The following is a 24,779-nucleotide window of genomic DNA, read 5'->3' on the forward strand; positions in this document are numbered from 1 at the left end:
TTTCAGGCACTCATGACTTTCTCCTTATGTTCAAATGAATTGTTTCAGACCAAGTGGGCAGCAGCTGCCATCGTTAATACAGAGGATTTGGGGCTCTTTAGATTTACCCTCTTGTTTTAAGGGCGGGGAGTATCTGGAACCCAGGAGAGCTGATGTGTCCAGGAAGTTGCCCAGTCTTGGTCTTGTCGGTTTCAACTTCATGTTCAGGAGTAGGGGCTCCATTCTAAGGCATCTGGTACCCAGAACTTTCACCTGAGTGTGGTGTATCTGTTTGCTGTGCCAGTAGTGGTATGCGCTGTTGATGGTGTTTCTCTGCTTTTTCTTAGACTCTTCCAAGAGACAACTGGATCATACATTCATTTGTTCATTTCATATGTGTTTATTGAACATCTACTTAGGGCTAGGTATTGTGCAAAATGTTTGAGATAGGGTAATGAAAAAAAGATCATGGTCATTTTTTTCCAAGGGGGAAATTTCTTACCCTGAGAATCTTGATAGAGCCACTATTGAGAAGCTTAAAAGATTAGGCTTCTTATTTCTCAGTCTGCCCTGCAGCTGGGGCCCAGGCACATGACCTAGAATCAGCTCATTAGACTTACCCGCCCCAGACTTCTGATTAGGCTCTAGGGATTCAAATAAACAAGTAGAGTGAAAGATTCTTCCTGGTAGCAGCAGTGATAGCTGTAAAACTCAGTTTCTAGGGTCAAGAGCAATAATGTTGGCACCAAGGTCCAGTGTTCAATCCTGGCACTGTTGGGGCTGCATGTGTGTCTCATGTCAGATGTGGCTGCACAGTGGAATCAGCCAAGCTGGTTTAAAGGCATGATTTTGGCTGTAGGTGTACCGGCATAGCCTCCCTTTACACCTGCCCATTTTCTCATGGTTGTTTCTGTAGCCCTCCCAGAAATTCTGTAAGCAGCCTAAGATATTTTAATATTTTTTTTCTTTTTCCTAAAACCAGCTAGTCGGTATCTATTTTTTGCAGCTAAGAATCTCGACTGCCTCACCAGAGACTCAAATCCCAGATCCATACTTGAAAACTGAGTGACCTTAGACAAGTGACATGTTCTCTATCAGCCTTAGGTGGAGTCACATGACATTAAGTGACATTCTCAAGGTCACACAGTAAGTAAATGGCAGAGGCTGGATTCAAACCTTGGATAATCACCTTCTGAACCTTCATGCCTAACAGCAGTCCTTCAAACCTACTACTATTCCTTAAAAGTTGGCTTCCCTCTATCAGAACTCAGCATTTTATTCCATGCACCTCTTTACCCCTTCCTTCCTCCTTCACTCAGCTGATGACCTTACCTTCCCAGAGAAACCAGAAGCCAACAAATGTATCCATCAGCTTGCATCAGCACTCATCTTTTCTGTCACTCTAGCAATGTCTTTCCCAGCTCTTATAAAATCCATATTTTTAACTTGGGGTCCACAGAGCTACAAGGGATTCATGGAGACAGTTCTGGAGTTTTATGAACTTAGATAGAAAAAAATATTACATCTCTATTTTCACTAATCAGCCAAACTACAGAATATTAGCAAGACTTTCATCTTTATCAGCCACACATATCACAGATGTTTTGCTATCACACTACAGTTTTGCAAATATAGTAAATAGCATTTATGCTTCATGGCAACTTCAAAGTTAGAGTAGTTATTAGACCCATACATATTACTATATTATAAACTTGTCTCTTTTCTTTAAACAGTTTTTACTGTCCACCCCCTCCCCTAAAGCTCCAGATTTTCAGAGCCAACTGTTTCCTGACACCTCTAGCTGAATGTCTAATAAATATCTTAAAGTTATTACGTCAGAGCTCTTGACTTTCCTCCCCAAATCTGTTACTCCCCACTCACATCTCGGTGGATGGTTCTATTACCCATCCTAGGCATCGTTCTTCATAAATAACACTTTATAAACTTTATTAATAACACTTTATCATTCTTTATAAACAACAAACCCAAGGTGGACCTGACTAATGTATTCTCCGGGTGATGCAAACATAATTCAGGAATACAGTCTTCATCACAGAAGATAGAAATGGCTTTGGGCAAAAATGAAAATAGTTGTAGGGTCTGTTTATAAAATAAATGCAGACCCCAAAGGGTATGGGTTTTGGACAGAGGCGTTCCAGCTCAGGTTCCAGTCTTTGTTCTTTTCCTCCCCAGTGTTATGTACTAGCAGTTTATTTATTGTCTCTGTGCTGTCCAAGGTTGCAAAAGGGAATGAGGTAGCAGCCTTATAGTACTCAACACATAGCAGATCCTTGCTGTAAGTATAGCAAGCCTCCCCACAAAAAAAAGCACTGAGGATTACAAAGAATCTTACAGTGCTCCCATTTTGTCTTATTTTATGATACTTAATGTCAGACACAATGAAATTTAAAAAAAATCTACACAACCTACATACTTCACAGAAGGAGTTGTTGCAAACAAGGAGAATTTACCAAATATTTCTTAATGCTATAAAAAATTGTTTTTCTCTCTTGCTAACATTGTATCTAAATGAATCCTTTCCCCAGCAATCATGCTGACACGGATTCATATCTATATTCAGCGTAGACTCCCACTGTTCTTTAGGGGTAATTTTCAAATCTTTCTACACAAGTCGACATGCAGTTCTCATTGATAAATTGCAGTCTCTGTGCTTTTACCTCCTGCACGCTATTTTGACAGATCACTACCCTGAAGAAGTTTTTGTGTTTATGAAAACTAATTTGTCTAAAGAAAGAGGATATTTTCAAAGCACATTTGTAAAAAAATGCCAAATAACAAGAATAAAGAAAGAAATGAGCTTTGGAGTATAAAGGAGATAGCACCTGAATCAAAGAAACCTTAAAAAGCATAAAAAGATCAAGAGATGATAGCATAAAAAGGGAATAGGAACCTAAACATGTTAGAAATAGAAAATGAAATTGTAACTGCACTCCTACCCAGTTGTGAGAGTATTCAATGACATAAATGTTAACAGAACAGGAAAAATATTTCAAACCACTGACTTTACCCTTTGAAAACTCCCTTTTTTTTTTTTTTTTTTTTTTTTTTAGAATTTCAGGATAATGAGAGCCAAGTTTTGGAGTTAATACATAGATGCAAGTTCTTCAGTGTAGCTGATTTTCCATTAGTAATTTTAATAAAAATTATTGCAACTTAAAATAAATAGAAGTAGAAAGACAAGTTATAGTCCAACCCCTAGCTATATTAAATGAGAAGAACTAAGGCATTCTATTCAGAGAAGTACCAGTAATATGTTAGTATCCAAAGGCTGAAATTGTAAACTTCACCACAATGATTCCTGCACAATTTTGGCCTGCAGTCTCCCCCTTTTTTTTTCCTTGATAACAGAATTTTGTTAAAGAACCCCAAATAGCTATTGACTTTAGAAGGGAGTTACTTACTGACCAAAGCTCTCAAAATCAGTTTCTTAATTAAATGGAAACCTTTCCTCCCAAGAACTGATTTCTTAGCAACCCTGCATAGTCTATGCGAATCTATCCTGAAGCCACTTGCTCTTCTACTCCTCAGTGTTTTTCCGGCTCTGTTGCAAATACTACTCTGCATTGCAGCTCCCTGCCTAAAGAACAAATCGTCTTCCTTGTTAGAAACACCTTCACATGGACAATGAGTGAGGACTCTCATTCTTGGCTACCCAGTGCTGCAGTTTAAATCTTCGTGCTCTACTTTTGAGGTTAACTTGAGCAAACACTATTGGCTACTCCATAAGGATGATATTCCTTTGCGTGCTTCAGAGCTAATTAACACTCTCGTTATTTTGCCTCAAGTCAAGGCATTTATAGAACTTTCAAAATGTTTTAGCAGAATTATTTAGACAACTACGCACAGCTTACTACTGCTATACAGATTGTAGGATTAAATAATACCGAAAAAGATAACAGCCTTGTCAAGCCATAAAGTAATAGCTTGCACAAAACTTCAGAATTTCTTATAAGGAGTATCACAAGATGCTAAGTTCAGATGAAAGATTATTACATTACTATTATCTTTATATCTGTTATGGTTTTCATAAAGAAAAATTCCAAAAGACTAATATTTATTAGTGCAAGCTGATTTTTGACCATAAGCATTGGTTCTGTGAGCTGTAAAAAGATTCAGCTTGCAAAGCTAAGGTGCAAGTTCCTAATAAGAGAGGCACAAGAGTAGTAAGAGGCTGCCCTAGGAACACCTGGAGCAACCATGGGCACTCAATTCTTTTGTGGAAACTTGTGAAAATCGTTAATAGAGACATTTACAAACAGGAGAAGCAAACTTAAATTTTGAATGTTTAAGAGTGTGCTGACTAGTCACAAGAGCTTGTAACACAAGGGGACTTGGAAAGGGGAATTAAAATATTATATTGGGCCGGTGCCGCGGCTCACTAGGCTAATCCTCCGCCTAGTGGCGCCGGTACACTGGGTTCTAGTCCCGGTTGGAGCGCCTGATTCTGTCCCGGTTGCCCCTCTTCCAGGCCAGCTCTCTGCTGTGGCCAGGGAGTGCAGTGGAGGATGGCCCAGGTGCTTGGGCCCTGTACCCCATGGGAGACCAGGAGAAGCACCTGGCTCCTGGCTCCTGCCATCGGATCAGCGCGGTGCGCCGGCCGCAGCGCACTGGCCGCGGCGGCCATTGGAGGGTGAACCAACGGCAAAGGAAGACCTTTCTCTCTGTCTCTCTCTCTCACTGTCCACTCTGCCTGTCAAAAAAAAAAAAATATATATATATATTATGTTAATTTTCCATGAATGTTTTTTAAATTAACAGACATAAAAGTCATACACATTTTTCAGGTACTCTGTAATGTTTCAGTATACATTGTGTAAAGTCCAATCAGGGTAAATATATTTATCTCTTTAAATATATTAAATATTGGAGCAATTTTTTGAGGACTCATGCCTGAAGACTCTGTATCTCTATATGCAAGCATATGTTGCTGAAATATCAAGAGGACGGCACTATAGCGTAGCAGGTAAAGCCGCTGCCTGCAGCATCCGATATGGGTGCTGGTTCGAGTCCTGCTGCTCCACTGCTGATCTAGCTCTCTGCTATGGCCTGGGAAAGCAGTAGAAGATGGCCCAAGTGCTTGGGCCCCTGCACCTGTGTGGGAGATCTGGAAGAAGCTCCTGGCTCTTGGCTTTGGATCAGTGCAGCTCCAGCCATTGTGGCCAACTGGGGAGTGAACCAACGGATGGAAGACCTCTCTCTGCCTCTGCCTCTCTGTAACTCTGCCTTTCAAATAAATAAATATATCTATAAAAAGGTATAATTTAAAATTTTAATACATTATTCTGATGTATTCTCTAAGATGAAAAAGAAAATAGTTATCTAGAAACCTTATTTAGTGCACTGACCATGGGGATAAAGTTTAGCATCCTAAAATGTGTCTGATTCCTTATGCATCATATTCTCAATCATTGAAATGGTTTAAAATAAATTTATTCATTTTCCTCTCTCCTGTTTGAATAGCAAGTGTTCCATTCAAGAAATTCACTCATTGAGATGGGCATTTAGTCTGGTTAAGCCACTGGTTAACACATCCCACACCACCATAGGACCTGGGTCTAATTCCTGGGTCCTGATTCCAGCTTCCTGCTAATGCAACCCTAGGAAGCAGCAGTGATGGCTCAAGTAGTTGGGTTCCTGCTACCCATGTGGGACATCTGGATGGATTTCCCTGCTTCTGGCTTCCTTGTGGGTATTTGGAGAGTGAACTAGCAAATAAGAAGTCTCACTCTATCTGCCTCTCAAAAAAAAAGGGGGGGGTTCACAATCATTATTTTTTAAACATGTTAATATAAGCTAACGTATATTGTGTACCTACTATATCCCAGAATAAGTACTTTATGTATACCTTTTTACCTATGAAAATGTCTGTCTTTAAATTCAAAATAATAATTGTGCCTACCATATGGAATATGGTCAGAATTAAAAGTTACCAAATAAACAGCTTGCATTGTACCTGAGATAATGATAAGTATTCAGTAAATGCAAATTTTCTTTCTTTTTTTCTTTTTCTTTCTTTTCTTTTTTTTTTTTTTTTTTTTTTGACAAGCAGAGTGGACAGTGAGAGAGACAGAGAGAAAGGTCTTCCTTTGCTGTTGGTTCACCCTCCAATGGCCGCCGCGGCTGGCATGCTGCGGCTGGCGCACCGCGCTGATCCGAAGCCAGGAGCCAGGTGCTTCTCCTGGTTTCCCATGGGGTGCAGGCCCAAGGACTTGGGCCATCCTCCACTGCACTCCTGGGCCACAGCAGAGAGCTGGCCTGGAAGAGGGGCAACCGGGACAGAATCTGGTGCCCCTACCGGGACTAGAACCCGGTGTGCCAGTGCCACAAGGCAGAGGATTAGCCGATTGAGCCACGGCGCCGGCCGCAAATTTTCATTTTTAATAGCAGAGGTGTACAGTCCTTATGGAAATAAGTGCATAGATTGAACTGATACTGCTGAGGTACACCTAGCAAGAGTTGGAGATTGATTTGGTAGGTAAGATGCAGCGGGATGGGGTAGAGACTGGCCTCTGGTGAGTGCTGAGTAGATGTTGGAGCCATTTCCTGGCAAGAATCCTGGAAGAGCAGGTGTGAGGTAGTGGATGGGGAAGTAGATAAGCAAACCCTGTCTGTTTTCTCAGTGACCTGCTGCATAGAAAGACCAAGGACCCCAGGACCCTTAGTGATGAGGCTTGCAATCCTGGGATAACTGCACCTGTATTCATAGTCATGGCCTTGGAGTTTGTTTTAACAGATGAATTAGCAGCACTCCTCCTCCCCTCTGCCTCCTCCTCCACCCCCTTCTACCTTTTCTTCCTCCTTTCCTTCCTATTCCAGTCTACCTTTGTCCAGGTTAGATACGAGAAAATCAAACAGTGATTTCTAAACATGAACACTCTGAGGATGCCAGTTACTGTTTGCTAATAATCCTTAACTGACTTACCACTTTCTTTCATAATGTCTCATTGTTTTATGTGTTAATTTATCCGCTTCCAAAAATAATAAATGTTATTAAAAATGGAGACTCTACAGGTACAGGAATTTTGTCTGTCTTATTCATTACTTCCTTATACCCAGCAAAGTATTTTTGTATATATAATAGGCAACCCAATAAATTGTGTTCCTATAAAAAGTTCAAAAGTAAAAATCAGATGCAATGGGAGGAAACTACATACTAAGATCTTAAGCCAAGAGTCTGGGATTATCCTCATACTTCAAAAATTTGGAATTCTTTTTCAAGTAAAATATTACCTGGAAACTCAATGTACAATATAATGAATGGAACCTTAGTATATAAAATAGAATATTAATATAGAACATGTGCCTTCTCAGTTCTTGCATGTTAAGAAATAATTTTCTTCCAACTTTCAAATACATTTTATTTTATTTTATTTTAAAGATTTATATATTTATTTGAAAGGCAGAGTTACAGAGAGGCAGAGAGAGAGAGGGAGAGAGAGAGAGATCTTCCATCCACTGGATCACTCCCCAGATGGCTATGACGGCCAGAGCCACGCCAATCTGAAGCCAGGAACCAGGAACTTCTTCCGGGTCTCCCACATGGGGTCAGGGGCCAAGCACTGGGGCCATAGCAGAGAGCTGGATCGGAAGTGGAGCAGCTGGGACCTGAACCAGCACCCATATGGGATGCTGGCACTTCAGGCAGCGGCTACATTTAAATACCCATGTAATGATCAATGAAGCTGATGTTTGAGTCAGCTACACCATTTTAAAGAGAATATCATCTTTTCATCTAATTTATATAGGGTTTGGAAGGTTTTGAACCTACATATGATACACTCATTGGATTTTTTCCTTAAGTCACAAATATCATTTACACAAGACTAGATAGTTTGTTTTTAAAGGTTAGTTCCGGCCGGCGCTGCGGCTCAATAGGCTAATCCTCTGCCTGCGGTGCCGGCACACCGGGTTCTAGTCCCAGTCGGGGCACTGGATTCTGTCCCAGTTGCCCCTCGTCCAGGCCAGCTCTCTGCTGTGGCCCGGGAGTGCAGTGGAGGATGGCCCAAGTGCTTGGGCCCTGTACCCACATGGGAGACCAGGAGAAGCACCTGGCTGCTGGCTTCGGATCAGCATGGTGTGCCAGCCACAGCGGCCATTAGGGGGTGAACCAATGGAAAAGGAAAACCTTTCTCTCTGTCTCTCTGTCTCTCTCACTGTCCACTCTGCCCGTCCAAAAAAAAAAAAAAGTTCCATAGGGCTGACTTGTGTCTCTCCAATTGTACTAATCCCTAGTATCTCAGAATGTGACCTTATCTGCAAATAGGTTCATGGCTAATGTTACTATGAGGTCATACTGGAGTAAGATGGGCCCTTGGTCAATATGACTGGTGTCCTTACATGAGAAGCAGAGAGAAAGGCATGGGACAACCATTGCCAACAAACATCAGAAGCCAGAGAGGCAAGGAAGGGCTCTCTTGTGGGTTCCAGAGGTGACCCTCTGGACACCTTGATCAGATTTCTGGCCTCCAGAATAGTGAGACAGTAAATCCAGGTGGTGCTAAGCCAATTGATTTGTAGTACTTTGTTAAAACAGCCCTGGGAAACAAATACAGTATACATTTGTGGGATGTATAACATGATCACTGTTTATAGTGCTTTCTTAAAAAAAAATGACCTACAAAAAGCCTTCTTCAGTGGCATCTAGAAATTTCAGTTGTGAGGTTATACCTCTGGAAATAGTAACTTAAATCTGTGTTGAATTTCTTTTTTTTTTTTTTTTTTTTTTTGACAGGCAGAGTGGACAGTGAGAGAGAGAGACAGAGAGAGAAAGGTCTTCCTTTGCCGTTGGATCACCCTCCAATGGCCGCCGCTGCAGCCGGCGCACCGCGCTGATCCGATGGCAGGAGCCAGGATCCAGGTGCTTTTCCTGGTCTCCCATGGGGTGCAGGGCCCAAGCACCTGGGCCATCCTCCACTGCACTCCCTGGCCATAGCAGAGAGCTGGCCTGGAAGAGGGGCAACCGGGACAGAATCTGGCGCCCCAACCGGGACTAGAACCCAGTGTGCCGGCGCCGCAAGGTGGAGGATTAGCCTATTGAGCCACGGCGCCGGCTTAAATTTCTTTTTAAAAAAATTATTTTGGAAACAGACAGATACACACACACACACACACACACAGAGTTCCTACTCACTGGTTCACATCTTACATGGCCCCAGCGGTCCCTGGCAAGGACTGAAGCTGAGAGCCTAGAACTCCGACCAGGTCTCCTATCACTGCTGCTTTCTAGAGTCTGCACTAGCAGGAAGTTGGAGTCAGGAGCAGAGCTGGGGGTGGAACCCAGACAATCCATTGTGGGATGCAGGCATCTTAACTGGTGTCTTAACTATGAGGCTGAATACCTGTCCTGTGTGTTGAATTCCTTTGCTTTCTTAAAAGAAGCATCCCAAACTGCTGGTATCAGACTATGTCTTTTCCAAATAGTGCTTAGTGGTTACAAATAGTTTAGTTCTTTGTAAAGTGCGCTTTTAAGGGTTTAAATATAAGAGGAATTCCTTTTTTCTGTGGGTTCACTTGGGCAGGGTGAGATCACCATGTATATTTGGCAGCTGTGACAGAAGGAAAAAACAGAGGCCTCTACTGGAAGCAGAGCTTGGTCACTTAGCTTCCCCACCCCCACTCCCAGTAGCTCCTTGGAGCTCAGCTTCAGTAACACTGTTCTGGAGAGATTTTTATTAATCAAGAGAGTCAATACACAGAGAAATTGCACAACATAGAAAACATCTGCAGCAAAGAATTTATAGAAAAGGCATTCCTCATGTGATCATTTCACTTTAAGCCCAGGTAGAAGCCAAGGACAAAACAGGAAAATGCAACTCAGCTCAGGCATTCCCAGGGAGTCCTGATGAGGTCTGTGTGCAGAGCTAATGATCTAACTGGCGTCCAGTCACATTGTACTAAGCATTTCTGCAGGAGCTGGCGGGCCCAAGCCTCTTGGACAGTCTTCTTTGACTATCACTTTTCTTGAATGGGCATTTGCCAAGCCTTGCATCACAACACTTTCCAGTTAAATTCCCCCTTGAGAGCTTGAGACCACACCCTTTGTACTGTTGACTGAAGGACAGCCTTGTGCTTGGGTTCCAGACACCCATGTGGCAAGATTCTCATTCCATTCTGAAAGTCCTGAAGTCTGATGAGTATACTAGCCTACTTGGAAGACTGTTCTGTCTTTGAGTCAGAGACTATATTCATTGGATCACTACAGAGGAAAGAGAGAAGTTTACTTTTTCCTTAAAAATAAATGTTTTGTTTTCCTTTGTTATGTAATACACATTCATTCCCACATGTGATATCAATATCCCCATTCTCAAGAAAAATAGTATATATGTATGCATATAATACCTACAATATGAAGTGAATATGGCAAGATGTTAAAAATTGTTAAATATTAAATTTTAAAAATGCTTCTAGGCACACAAAGGGGGAAAAAGAAATGTCACATTGTACTCTATAAATATGTATAATTATAGCTAATAAAATATTTTTAATTAAAAAATAAATTTTCTATAGCAAAAGGGCACCTGGGGCTCCCAGTTTGCAAGAGCAGATCCAGCTGTGAATGACTGGGAAAATAAATGGGTGAAAATTTAGTTGGATTTATTCCTAGACTTACCTTTGCCTCACTGATTACACTTCCCTTATTTTCCTTTGTTTACAGTGAGCTGTTTCAAATACATGTTTTAATGACAGAAAAAAATCCACATTCATTGAAGGTACATTAGAATATTCATTAAAAAAACAGGAGAAAACAAAATGGACTCAAAACCATTGAGCATTAAACAATTAGCATTTGGTATGCCCTTCTAAACCTATTTCTTTATGTATTTTTTTCAAAACAGAATTGTGATATGCGTCCTCTTTTAAAATTTGCTTTCTTTCTGCTTCCAATATATTATAAGTGATTTTCCTTTGTATGGCTTATCACAGTTTATGTAGTCTGCCAGAGATGGACACCTAGATGTGCTTTCATTCTTTTGGTGCTATGAGTTATTAGTAGTGTTACTTTGTATTAACTCTTCTATCCAAATTATTTGGCATTTTATAACTCATTGCCTTAAGATAAATCTTAACTCCTAAGTAGAACTGTTGGGGAAAAAAAATACAGGTTTGATGGCTTTTGATAAGTATTTCCACATCATCCCTTATCCGTGTGCTCCAATTCGTGCTCCCATCTGCAGTGTATGCTTGGTCTCTAACGCGTTCAAAAGGCAGGTGTTTGGCACAGTTTAGACGCCCGCGTCCCATATTGGACGGCCCAGATTTGCTGGGGCTCCTGACTCCAGCTTCCTGGGACGCAATGGTGATGGCTCAAGTAATTGGGTTCTGGCCATTCATGTGGGCCCAGCCTTAACCAACACAGGTATTGGGGGAGTGAAGCAGCAAATGGGAATGCACTTGCTCTCTCTGCCTCTCAAATAAATAATTAAAAGTGAACCCCTTCTCCAAGGTGGAGATCCTTCCCCAACCTCTTCAATGGGCAAACCAGAGCCAATGCCGATGGACACTCTCCCTCGTTGAGAACTTCCTTCAGGGCCAGGCTTTGCCTGGGCAAAACCCGTTTTGATGCGAACCATCGCTCCCAGCTCTGCTTCACTTGACTGGCATGTGCATTCTCTCCAAATGAGGCAGCTGAGAGGGAAACGCAGATGTACTTAATGTCGGGGCAGCGTGCAGAGGAATTCTGTGCTGACAGCAATGCGCAGTCCCGTGGTGAAGAACTTGCACCCGGAAGCCTGCTGCTGTGTCCTGTGCCTGTGGGCAGCGCCTCAGTTTCTCTGTAAAACGCACCCACTAAACAGGGTTTGTTAGGACAGCCAGTCGCTCCCTGTAAGGCTTCTAGAGTCGGGCACTAACCTCGGGAATGGAAGAGGGGAGCAGAGCAGGTGGTATTCCCAAGTAGGGGGGACGCCGGGGAGACCTGGGTGGGGGAGGGAGACCAACCGGATCAACCCTGTTTTTCTGCCGCACTTGTACTGATTTGGCCGCCCCGCTTTCGCACCGAGGCCCTCGAGGCGGCGCCTGCACGTGGAGGAGAGGCCCAGCGGCGCGGGCCAGGCCGGGGAGGGAGGGGGGCGGGCAGCGGTCGGGGCTCAGCCCCGCGCTTTGTGCTTGCGAGCTGAATGGGGCCGGGCCGTGTGCGCGCGGGCTTGCGCGGATTAGCCGTGCTTTCCCATGGACTACAAAAGAATGCGCGAATCTGGGACGTTTGTCATCGAGGGGCAGGCAGGCTGCTCAGGATGCAAGGTCGCCTGGACGCTCCCCAGCCTGCTGCGGCCCTTCGGGACGAGGGTCACGCTAATCCTTCCTGTTTATATTGTGAATGCGTAGGCGGCGCGGCTTAAGCCCAGCGCTGGTAAATAAGAGCGGCGATGCGGGCATTCCTAAATAGCTACGGCCTTCAGGGGCTTTTTCTCTTCCATTTTCTGGAAGGGGCACTGCGCCTCGCATGCATTTTGCTCCCGCACGGAGCAGCGGTTTCAGTGCCTCTCAGGAGCGCACTCCACGCCGCGGGTCTGCCCACCCAAATCCCATGTAGCTCTTGAGGGGTGCCCTGAGTGCGCATTTATTTCCTGTTTCATTTCTTCTGCCTTCATTTTTGCCCTCCAGTTATGGGGAGGATCTCAGAAAATCGTTAATACCTCAGTGTCTAATTTAACAGTAAATTCTCCGAACATGGCACATTTCTTATGGTGTGTATATTCAGAATTCTCCACCAAATTGCAGATGCTTCTCTTCTACTCAAATCTGGCATCTCTCAGAGCCTGGTACCGCCACTCTGAAATTTGGCGCGTGAAGTTTACTTACTTATTTTTAAAAAGATTTATTTATTTGAAAGGCAGAGTTAGAAGGAGACCCAGAGAGAGAGAGAGAGATCTTCAATTTGCTGGTTCACTCTTCAAATTCCCTCGCACAGCCAGGGCACCTAAGCAAGGAGGCTAGAATTCAGGCAGGTATCCCATATGGGTGATAGCGGCCCAACTCCCTAGGCCATCTTCTGCTGCTTTCCCAAGTGTATTAGCAGGAAGCTGGAACATAAGTGGAGCAGCCAGGACTTGAACCTTGGTTCCTATATGGGATGCGGGTGTCCCAGGCAGCAACTCAACCCATTGAGCCACAATGCTGGCCCCCAATGGTGAAATTTAATATTGTAACTCCTCTCCATGTCAAAGAAAAGAAACATGGTGGAGCTGAGCCTGGTCAGAGCCCATAAAGCAATGGCCTTCCCTTTGGGGCCGGAAGGAGGTGGCTGGCTCCTGGAGATGACAGCCCACCTGCAAGGAGAAATGAAGAAGGTTCTAGTAGATACACCTAAGAAAGAAAGGGCCATCCTCATCTTAACCTTAACTTCAATAAACAGTGAACTCCTTCTCCTGAGTTGCTTATGTATTGCTTCACTCCACAACCATGTGCGAATGACTACGAGGTTCTTTGCCTCTTGCTAGAATAGGACCAGTAATGTGATGGATATCCTGCTTTGGAGAGGGATTCCTAAGGGGAAGGGAGGAGGAGAGGCAGGGAAGCTGGCATTGCAGGGTGCTGGGCGCTGTGGTCCAAGTTGCAAGAATGTGATGCCTGGGAGTTCAGGGAGGGCAACTGGGAGCTTCAGGCAAGGCCTCCAGTACAAAGTGGCTCTGGAAGGAGTGGTTAGCAGTGGGGCCCAATTTGTGCTTTGCATGTAGGGACGGGACAAATATTCATGTTCCTTGACCCCCCTTCCCTACTGAATACCATTTGAGGGTGGGGTAGGGAACCTGTATTTAAGCCATTTAACAGATTCACTGGTAGTCAGCTGAGCCTTGGGCCCCACTGAAAGCATGGGTAGCAGCGGTTGTGGGAGGGAGACCATTGGGGGCTAATGGGACAGCTGGGAGGCAGACCCTATTTTGCCAGTAGTGAGTAGTAAACCATGTATCCCAAAAGCATACAGTTGCTATTTCTGCAACCACTATGTAGAAGCCTTAGGAGTGATTTGTTCCCTTAGCTTGACATTTTTATTACTCTAGTAACAAAATCAAGGAGGAATAAAAGCAAAGTGTAGTAACTATTTAGGGCCACTCTCCAACAGTACATAAGCAAGTGAGCATATGCAGAATCTTAGATAAAAGGTAAATTCTCATTTTTAAAAACTTGACTAATCTATGAGTATTTACTTTTGTAAGTAAATACAGTGACTTTGCAGATTCATTATAAAAATTTGTACTCATAAAGGCTTTTCATATAAAAATCCTTCAAGATGCTTGGGGGGAAAAATTATGGTCTAGAACTGAATTGTAAGCACCAACTATTTCTATTTTAAGCCTCATAGCTAGCCAAAAACACAGAGCACTGAAATATAAGAATAGATTTATTAATTTTCTCAACTAAGGAGATAACCAAACTTGATTTTCTGTTTCACAATTAAAGCTTCAAGCCCTCTTACAGATACTAAAGCAATGCATGTCACTCCTGGTTATTTTTCTCTGCCTTCTCCTTAATTCCTTGCTAATGTTTTAAACAAGTCATTCCTTGCATCTGCATGAACATTTAATGTCATATCTGCGTGCAAAGATTTTCTTATATTTAAGCTTCCGGAGAACTTTTTCTAAGTAAGGGAACGTCAACTCCCCCTTTGGTGCTAAGGTTAAGTAGCTCTCCTCCATGAACCTCCCTCTGATCCCCCACTAGTGAGGTTCACACAGACCTTGACTCCCTTAGCACTGGCAAGTGTTCCCTTGAATTACTGTCAAAATAGTGCTGATTTAGTGTCTCTCCTTTTCACTCCCCTTAAACTGAGGACAGAGACCCTCTGTATCAAGCTCAACAATATATCCCCAGACTCTAGTACATAGTAATTGTTCGATAATATTTGTCAAAGTAGTGAATAAGCATGGATTTTCATAGATTGGAAGTCACATCATTCTGTAGACCAAAAAGTTGACATTAAAAATTCTAAATTTCGGGCCGGCGCCGCGGCTCACTAGGCTAATCCTCCGCCTAGCGGTGCCGGCACACCGGCACCGGGTTCTAGTCCCGGTTGGGGCGCCGGATTCTGTCCCGGTTGCCCCTCTTCCAGGCCAGCTCTCTGCTGTGGCCAGGGAGTGCAGTGGAGGATGGCCCAGGTGCTTGGGCCCTGCACCCCATGGGAGACCAGGAAAAGCACCTGGCTCCTGGCTCCTGCCATCGGATCAGCGCGGTGCGCCGGCCTCAGTGCGCCGGCCGCGGCGGCCATTGGAGGGTGAACCAACGGCAAAGGAAGACCTTTCTCTCTGTCTCTCTCTCTCACTGTCCACTCTGCCTGTCAAAAAAAAAAAAAAAAAAAAAAAAGAATAAAAAAAAATTCTAAATTTCATCATGTAGCTACCACAGAGAATGATCTGATTCTTTTCTTGCTTGGAAGTTAGATCTTCTCCTTTAAAGAGCCTAAAGGCCTGTTTGCCTACCAAGGAAGTGGGCAGAGTTCAGCAGTCATCGGCAGGGATATAACTGTGCACTGGAAGCTTTTATACCAGAGTCTGTTGTTCTTACATTGCTCCATGCGTGGCTATCACAGCTGAACAACTGTGTGTTGAGCATATATCATGTGCTAAGCCCTGTGTCCAGCAAAAACATAGTGTTTGATTTGGTCTCTGCCCTCAAGAAGACTAGGATGTGGACATGTGTTTAACATTTTGAGAAGCCACCATACTATTTTCTGCAATCATTACACCATTTTACATTGCTTGATGGTGATTCTTAAATAACCAAAATCCCAACCACACATCTATTGTTCTGCCCAGTGCAATTTCAAAATGTTTAATTTTCCGTTACAACAGCTTCTGTCTTCTGCGATGTGGGCCTGTTTCTCAGAAACCCATCCGGGAGGGCCAGGGCTGGTTCCTGCTCCTGTCCTTGCTTCCCTTCTCACACTCATTGACTACTGCTTTGGCTCCTGATGGTCAGACAGAGGGTGGGGTGCAGAGAGCTGGGAGACACCACTGACATCTGGCACTGGTCCTCCCTGGGTGGCACTGTTGTCCCAAATGACACTCTCTTGGCATCCTTTGTGGGTTTCTCAGGAATCCCTTCTTGGCCTCCATCTCTGGCAAGGCCTGTCCTCTTGCTTCCTGTTCCTACTCATGTTCACTCCTGGATTCCTAACCTTCTATGCCTGTTTTTTTTTTTCTTTTCTTTTTTTTTTTTTGACAGGCAGAGTGGACAGTGAGAGAGAGAGACAGAGAGAAAGGTCTTCCTTTGCCGTTGGTTCACCCTCCAATGGCCGCCGCGGCCGGCACGCTGCGGCCGGCGCACTGAGGCCGGTGCACCGCGCTGATCCGATGGCAGGAGCCAGGAGCCAGGTGCTTTTCCTGGTCTCCCATGGGGTGCAGGGCCCAAGCACCTGGGCCATCCTCCACTGCACTCCCTGGCCACAGCAGAGGGCTGGCCTGGAAGAGGGGCAACCGGGACAGAATCCGGCGCCCCGACCGGGACTAGAACCCGGTGCCGGTGTGCCGGCGCCGCTAGGCGGAGGATTAGCCTAGTGAGCCGCGGCGCCGGCAGGACTTTCTTTCCATAATAAATCAGATTCCCAGCAAGGGCAAACTTTTTGTCTCTGCCCCTCTCTTTCCTGCAAGGGTGCCAGCCAAAGACTATGAGACCCAGCATTTTGTTAGCCAACGGGGGCCTCTGAGCTGACAAATATTAGGTTGAATAACTAATACATAGGCACAGTGAAACCAAGGAATGGGAAGCATTTGGGCCCATGAGGGTAACCTTGAGTTGCTGAACTACCCCAAAGCTGCCCAGGACCCAGACTCTTGTGAGGGCAAAGTGGTCCTATGGCTTACACCATAGCTCATTGGTCTAATACGTACTAAGGGAATACTCCAACTAACTCCTATATTTTGTGTTTCCTAGTTCTTTAAATAGTCTGTTGAACCAAATTCTTAGGAAATGACTTACATTTTTTTTTAAATAACTTTTTACAGAAAAAAATCCCGAGAGCTAAGTAAAAGGTTATTGAAAAACAGAATTCTTTACAAAAATAACACATGCATACATATTTGCTTGATATTGTGAGAACCGCTGAGGCTTAGAGAAACATTTTATAATGTCTGGTGTTGTTGATCTTGGACATGGCTATCTTACTCTCAGTCAAGTGATGGATTCCCACTGAGAAGCAGCCGCTTACTCCCTCCCCCTCCCATTTTGTGCTGGTGATGCTCAGGATCCTAGAAAAGAATGCAGGAGACAAATGGGGGAATACATTCAATTCACATAAGGATTTAATCAGGCAATCTAGATTACAGATTCTTCACTGGCAAGCTTCTATCTTTGTCATGATTTGTTCTCACCTACTTCTCTTATTGTTTACTTTCTTTATGCCAATAGCAGTACTCTGAGAGTTTAGAACGATGATTGCTGTTTGTCAAGAGAGGTTTAGTGGCCTGAGGTTTTGAGCCATGGCTTTTGTTCCAGCTAGATATTTTCCATGTAGTTTAAATTAATAAAACATGAAGGAGTTTCGAGTATAATGCATGTGCTCTGCTTTGCTCTTTGATTGCATATTAATTATATGCATACATCTTCCTTCTAAGAAAATAGAATCACACAGCTCTAAGCTTTCACTTGCTGTCCAGGTTCCTGTTGATTCTTCCTGTATTTCTTTGTTGTTAGGAAAAAATATGTAATAAAACCAGGGATGAGCACTTTGGTTTTTGTTGCTAATAACAGAAAATTATTAGAGCAGCTCTTTCATCCTCCGTCATGGGGAAGAGCAGTGCTAGCAATGCTGGGCCTGAAGGTCATGCTGCCTGGCTTTGTGGGGACAGATGGCCATTGCTCATCATGTTAGCAAGAAGCTTGATGCTCACTTCTGGACATCAGCTGCTCACTATGTATATTAAGTGATAATTTAGCTTCAGGTGGCATCAGCCCTGGTGCTGTCTGATTTCCTGCCACTTGAATATATTTGGATAGAAATACCTTACTTTCCTGGTCTTCCAATACAGAATAAAAGCAGACTCTTCAATATATTGAACACATGATAATGATAAATACTATTACATCTGATCATTTGGCTTTTGCTTTGCCAACTAGGTATTCTGAATTTAAATCTTAAGGGGCAATTCTGTAAGTTACCTGAAAAATACAAAAACAGTCTTGCAAAAATAAAAGCAACAGGAGCCACAGGGGCTGAGCAAGGCAAGGCAGGGCCTGGGGAAGACAGTATTCAAGAGCTAAATCATTACTTGGTTTTAGAAGAATATTTACTTCTTGGGTTGTTGTGGCTTTATTGATATAGTCTTTGCTTCTGAAGGAGCTTAATGTTCTCTGGAGCAGCTATATCATTAATTCTCATTGAATTCCTATAACACTGTCTCTACAGGCAAACGCGAGAACCAGGATCACAGTACCAGCAACTCTTCCTTAGATACTTGTTAATGTGTGGATCTGAGAGGGTTTTTAGAAAAACATATTTCTATTCCTTACCATGTTCCACAATGGACTGGATGCAGTATCTAGAATATATCCTATATAACAATTGCAAAAATATTGCATCAGGGCTAGAGAAAATATAGATAGGATTGGAAGACCACAATCCAAGATGGTATAGAGATACCTAGATCATAAAAGTTAACATTGCTGCTAAAATACAAATTTGAGTCTAAGTTTTCTGGTTTTCAGAGCAAAATGGAGAATATGATAAATTATAAAATTAAGGAAAATATTCTCATTTTCAAAATTCATAATTTCAGGCCGGCGCCGCAGCTCAATAGGCTAATCCTCCGCCTTGTGGCGCCAGCACACCGGGTTCTAGTCCCGGTCGGGGTGCCGGATTCTTTCCCGGTTGCCCCTCTTCCAGGCCAGCTCTCTGCTGTGGCCAGGGAGTGCAGTGGAGGATGGCCCAAGTCCTTGGGCCCTGCACCCCATGGGAGACCAGGAGAAGCACCTGGCTTCTGGCTTCGGATCAGCGCGGTGCGCCGGCCGCAGCACACCGGCCGTGGTGGCCATTGGAGGGTGAACCAACGGCAAAGGAAGACCTTTCTCTCTTTCTCTCTCACTGTCCACTGTGCCTGTCAAAAAAAAAAAAAAAAGCAGAATTCATAATTTCATAGGGAGAGGGCATTCCAGTTTTTGGAAAGATGCGTTTTCCTGATTCTCGGGCCTTAGTGAAAGCTCTGGTATGCATCTTCCTAGGCTATAGGGCCACAGGCAACAACCTTGACTAATAACTTCAAGAGCAAACTTCTTACTGTGCTATACATAGAGCACTGTTCACAGATAATTGAAGTAGACCCCAGAGCCTGTATATACCACAGTGTGCCTTGCCAAAGGCATTGCTTGCTGGTTCTAGAATCCAAGAGAAGTATTTGTATGCTCCCTTTTCCTTTCCAGAAGGATCCTAACTCAGCTTTTCTGATTGATGGCAGAACTTCCTCAAATAGGATTTCAAAAACAGGTGTGGGGAGCTAAGAAAACCTCACCACAATCATCTCAGAGCCTTAACTAGGCAGTGAATAAAGACAAAGCCAATAGCCAGTGGCTTTAAAAAGAAACAGATGTTTGGCCAAGCAGTTAAGATGCCAACTGGGACACCTGCATCCTGTATCAGAGTTCCTGGGTTCAAGTGCAGCTCTGCTCTGGATTCCAGCTTCCTACCAAGTCACACCTTGGGAGGCAGTGGTGACGGCTCAAAGTAGTTGGGTCCCTGCCACCCACATGGGAGAACTGGATTGAGTTCTAGGCTCTCTAGCCATTTCAGGCACTTGGCAGAATGAACCAGGCAGAGAGCCTCTCTCAAAAGAAACAGAAAAGAAGGGAGAGAGGGAAAAAGTAAAGAAGACCAACATTTATTTTTCTTCTCCTAGACTAATTTATTAGCCGTTGAGCCAATATGCTGCCTAGTCATTTGTTTCCAATTTTCAAAGAAATGCTTGGGAGGAAGCAACCTGAGTCCAGTAGTATATTCAACACATGCTGTTAAAGGAGAAGGAGGCCTGCTTGAAATAGAGGTTTTCCTAATGCCTGCACAAGAAGATTAGGGTGCAAGTTTATCTGTGGGTGATGAGAGGCACCCCATGCCCTTCTTAGGAGATGGATTTAAAGCACCATCCCACTCCAAGGATGTCTACTTTGCAAAGTCTGTAGAAACACACACTCTCATTTGATTTCTACAACATTCCTGAAGTGTCTTCAATGATCGCCCCCTTTCTGAGAAATAAACTGGACCTCAGAGGGATTTAGACTTGGCTAATCAGTGGAGCTAGAATTCACCCATAGCCAGGTCAATCCCAAGGACCAGCCGGGTTTTGCAAAAACAGACAAACAAAAAAGGAGTAGCACTCAGGGAAGTCTCTGTATTCGACTGCAGGCTTGTTTAATATCTGTTCTTTGATGATCTCCTCTGCAAATTGGGAGTAATAACCTTATACATCTCCGAGACTTGTGTTAAGACTAAGTGCTGCATTGCCTTTGAGCCCTTTACAGCAGTGCCTGGCCCCCAGCTCAGGGTCACTGAAGGTTTACTTTTCCTGCCCTGAATCTCCTCCTTTCTTTTACAGACCTTTCTTATTCTAAATTTGACCTTGCCACATCCAGTGGGATGACACGGACCCCAGCGTAGACATTTTAATCCCAGTACCTCCAGTCTACTCTTGCGTCCACTTCCTGGCCTCCTGGGCTGTGAGTGCATCTGAAAGCCAGAGCTCATGCCAATCCTTTCCCCTGGGACCTCCACCCAGACACAGGGATTTGTGTTGTCCTTTAAGCAGAGCCACTTTCACTTTCAACGAGGCTGCCACAGGATTCCCCAGGACCTGACTGGGCCACTTCCGCCCAGCAGACTGCATCCCCGCTCCTAGGGCTCTCCGGGCCGAGGGGCTTGCTGGATTCAGCACCCGGCGGCGGCTGAGAGGGACTTAGCAAGCGAGGCAGGTCTCCCGGGTGTCTTTGAACCTGGAAAAGGAAGAGGAATTACAAATGATTGGGCGCTCACGGAGAGCACAAAGAGGGGATTATGGCCCTGGCTGGGGAAAGGGGGGCGTGTCTGCTGATAATGCACGGCTGGAACCCTGGCTCATTCCTCTCGTGCCTTTGAAGATTTAGCCAGCAACACAGGCAAACAATTCTGAGCCAGGGACGGGAGCTCAGCAGCCCCAGCAGGCCCCACCTGCGCCGCCGGCCAACCCGCCTGCCCGGAGCCTGCGGAGCCCACGTGTGCGCCAGCTCCTGAGCCACCTCTGGCCTCCCCGTGCTGCGAGGAGAGGGCAGTGCTGGGCTCCTTCCTTGCTTGCTGTTTCAAGGCTGACGGCGCCGACAAGCTTTGCAGCTTCTCTGGACAGGTAGATGGAGATGAGCAAAATCGGGCACTCCAGGCATATGTTTGAGTTCTTTTAAAAGGCAGATTGTAGGGCTGATGGGATAGTGGTTGACTCTCTGCGACCTGGAATGGAAGCCATACTTGCAGCTAGACCTCTTAGGTACATGGTCATTTTACAGGGGAGATGACCCAGGCTGAGGAATAGGATAGTATTGGAACCCTGGTCTTTGGCTGTCTCTTACCCTCACTGATGTAGGTGAGTTTGAAGGGTGGTCAAGTGCAGCCCAGTGAGCTCAGATCCTTGTGAGCTTTGATAATTCAGATGTTGCAGTGGGATATTGCACCTGTGTGGGAATGGGTGGGAGAGGAGGGGTGTGTGTGTCTAAAGAATCAGGTTCTTTTTTCTTTTCTTTTCTTTTCTTTTCTTTTCTTTTCTTTTCTTTTCTTTTCTTTTCTTTTCTTTTCTTTTCTTTTCTTTTCTTTTTTCTTCCTTCCTTTCTTTCTTTCTTTCTTTCTTTCTTTATTTCTTTTATTTCTTTTTTTTTTTAAACAGGCAGAATGGAAGGAATCAGGTTCTTAAGGTAACCTTTTTATGTCTATGAGTGGTGTGAAGAAATAAGTCAATGACTTACAACCATTGCTGCATGCCGGAAGCTGTGGGCAATAGGGTGCGGCTAGGAGGGGCTGAGAGTAAAGTGTATGTTTGGGCACATAACCGCCTTTTCCAGATTGTGGAGCACAGATTCCTCCCCCAAATATCTAAAGGTTCTTCTTCTTATTATTAGAAAGGGAGAGAGAGAGAGAGATCTTTTGTCCAGTGGTTCGCTCCCCAAATGCTGCAATAGCTGAAGCCGGGGTAAGCCAAAACCAGGATTCTGGAATTCAGTCTGCATCTCCTGTGTGGGTAACAGAGACCCAAGTTCTTGAGGCATCACCTGCTGCCTCCTCGGGTATGCATTAGCAGGAAGTTGGAATGGAAAGCAGAGCTGGGACTTGAACCCAGACACTGTTGTGGGATGAAGGTGTCTCAATTCTCATTTAACATCTACCTCCTGGTTTATTTTTTCAGCACAGAGGATGAGCCAAGGAAGTCACTGGCTATGAGCTATTTCTTTATTCACTGCCTGGATAAAGGCTCTGCGATTATTGTGGCAGGGTTTTATTAGCTCCTCAAGCAGCATCTTGGTAGTTGTGCCAAATGTCTGTCCCCAAAGACCAGGGTTCTAGCTGCGCATAATAATATTTTTTTAAAAAAATATTTTATTTATTTATTTGAAAGGCAGAGAGATCTTCCATCTGCCAGTTCACTCCCCAAATGGATGCAACAGTCAGGGCTGGGCCAGGTAGAAGCCAAGAGCAAGGATCTTCTTCCAGATCTCCCATGTGGGTGCAGAGGCCCAAGCACTTGGACCATCTTCCACTGCTTTCCCAGGTACATTAGCAGGGATCTAGATTGGAAGTGGAGCAGCTGGCCTCAAACCGGTGCCCATATGGGATTCTGGCACTGCAGGCTGTGGCTTAACCTGCTATGCCACAGCACTGGCCCTGGGCATAAATAATAAAAGCAGCCAAGTCAAACCAAAGCCAGAAAGTTATCCTTGCAGATCTTGCAATTTGGGAATCTATTCTTTCTTGTAGCCAAGAAGCAAATATTGTTTTGTGGAGGCTCCTTTCTAGTGAACTTTCTTTCCCTTGTTGATGATACGTGCAGAAGAGTCAGCAGGAGGCTAAGTTCAAACCTTAGTCCTGTGTTTTCCTCCCTTCTTGATCTTGGATGGGAGCCAACCCCACTAGTGTTGGCTACTTTATATGGAAAATTCATTAATCAACTAAAACTCATTGAGCATCTACAGTGTGAGTCGCTGAGACACATATTGGGGAAATAGGGCTCGTATGGAACTTATATTCAAAATAGAGAAAGAGATACAAATAAGAAACATAAAGATAATTACATATTATGGCAAGTGTCATGGTAGAAGTGACCAGGCCAGGAGCTCAAGAAACTCAATAACAAAAAAGCAAACAATCTGGTTAAGAAATATGCTAAGAATATGAACAGGCATTTTTAAAAGGAAGAAATACAAATGACCAACAGACTCATGAAAAGATGCTCAAGATCACTAGTCATCAGGGAAATGCAGTTAAAACCACAGTGAGGTTTCACCTCACCCCAGTTAGAATGGCTGTCATCTAAAAATCAAAAAGTAACAAATGCTGGAAGGATATGGGGAAAAAGATACCCTAATACACTGTTGGTGGGAATGTAAACTGGTACAGCAGCTGTGGAAGACAATATGGAGATTCCTCAGAAATCTGAAAGTAGATCTACCTTTTGACCCAGCCATCCCACTCCTGGGAATTTACCCAAACCAAAAGAAATCAATATATGAAAAAGTTATCTGGCACTATGGTGTAGCGGATAAAGCCGCCGCTCACAGTGCTGGCATCCCATATGGGCGCAGGTTCGAGTCCTGGCTGCTCCACTTCCGATCCAGCTCTCTGCTATGGCCTGGGAAAGCAATGGAGGATGGGCCAAGTCCTTGGGCCCCTGCACCATCATAGGAAGACCTGGAGGAAGCTCCTGGCTCCTGGCTTCAGATTGGCATGGCTCTGGCTGTTGTGGCCAACTGGGGAGCGAACCAACAGATGGAAAACTGACCTCTCTCTCTCTGCCTTGCCTTCTCTCTTTTGTAACTCTGACTTTCAAATATATAAATAAATTAATCTTAAAAAAAAGAGTTATCTGTACCCCTATGTTTATTGCAGCTCAACTCACAATAGCTAAGATATGGAATCAACCCAGATGTCCATCAGCTGATGATTGGATAAAGAAATTGTGGTATGTATATACAACGGAATACTACTCAGCCATAAAGAAGAATGATATCCTGTCTTTCATAACAAAATGGATGCAATTGGAGACCATTATGCTTGGTGAAATAAGCCAGCCCCAAAAAGACAAATATCATGTTTTCCCTGATTTATGGTAACTAATATACTGAGTATAAAAAGAGTAATATATATGAATAAAATTGATCTTCTGAGATTTGATTATTATTTATAGCCCTTGTCTATACTCTTGAGGAACAGGATTTTTTCTATTTACCACTTGTTGAGATCTTTATTTAGTGGAGGGTTAAGATTGTGGTTATAAAGTACATTGAAAGTATGTCATTGAACAAATTAAAAGAAAAATGAGAAAGCAAAGGATGGAGGGAGGAGTGTCACTCCCCCTCTTTGCAGAGGAATGACACAGGACCCTGCGCTGTTCTTTTGTCTGCTCGGCCCTTCCCGGGTTGGCTGCTGGTCCTTCCCGGGTTGGCTGCTGGTCCTTCCCGGGTTGGCTGCTGGTCCTTCCCGGGTTGGCTGCCGACCCCTCCACCTCCGTGGAGGGGCGGTACCCCCTGCCACTTTCCCCACTTCCACGGAGGAGCGGCACACTGCCGGCCAGCCGGCTGGCTCTCTCGGGGGCTGCTCAGGTGTTCCTTCAGATGTTCCTGGTGCA

The 24,779-nt window shown here is 44.3% G+C and overlaps 1 long non-coding RNA gene across 1 annotated transcript; it reads left to right on the forward strand.

Moving 5' to 3' along the window:
- Window positions 1-20,134: 20,134 nt before the first annotated feature.
- LOC138845062 (uncharacterized) lies at window positions 20,135-24,113 on the forward strand. Its single transcript, XR_011381795.1, has 2 exons — window positions 20,135-21,296; window positions 24,041-24,113. It is a non-coding gene; the product is annotated as an uncharacterized lncRNA (long non-coding RNA).
- Window positions 24,114-24,779: the final 666 nt, after the last annotated feature.

The sequence above is a fragment of the Oryctolagus cuniculus genome, chromosome 13 (assembly GCF_964237555.1).
Source record: "Oryctolagus cuniculus chromosome 13, mOryCun1.1, whole genome shotgun sequence".
Taxonomy (NCBI): domain Eukaryota; kingdom Metazoa; phylum Chordata; class Mammalia; order Lagomorpha; family Leporidae; genus Oryctolagus; species Oryctolagus cuniculus.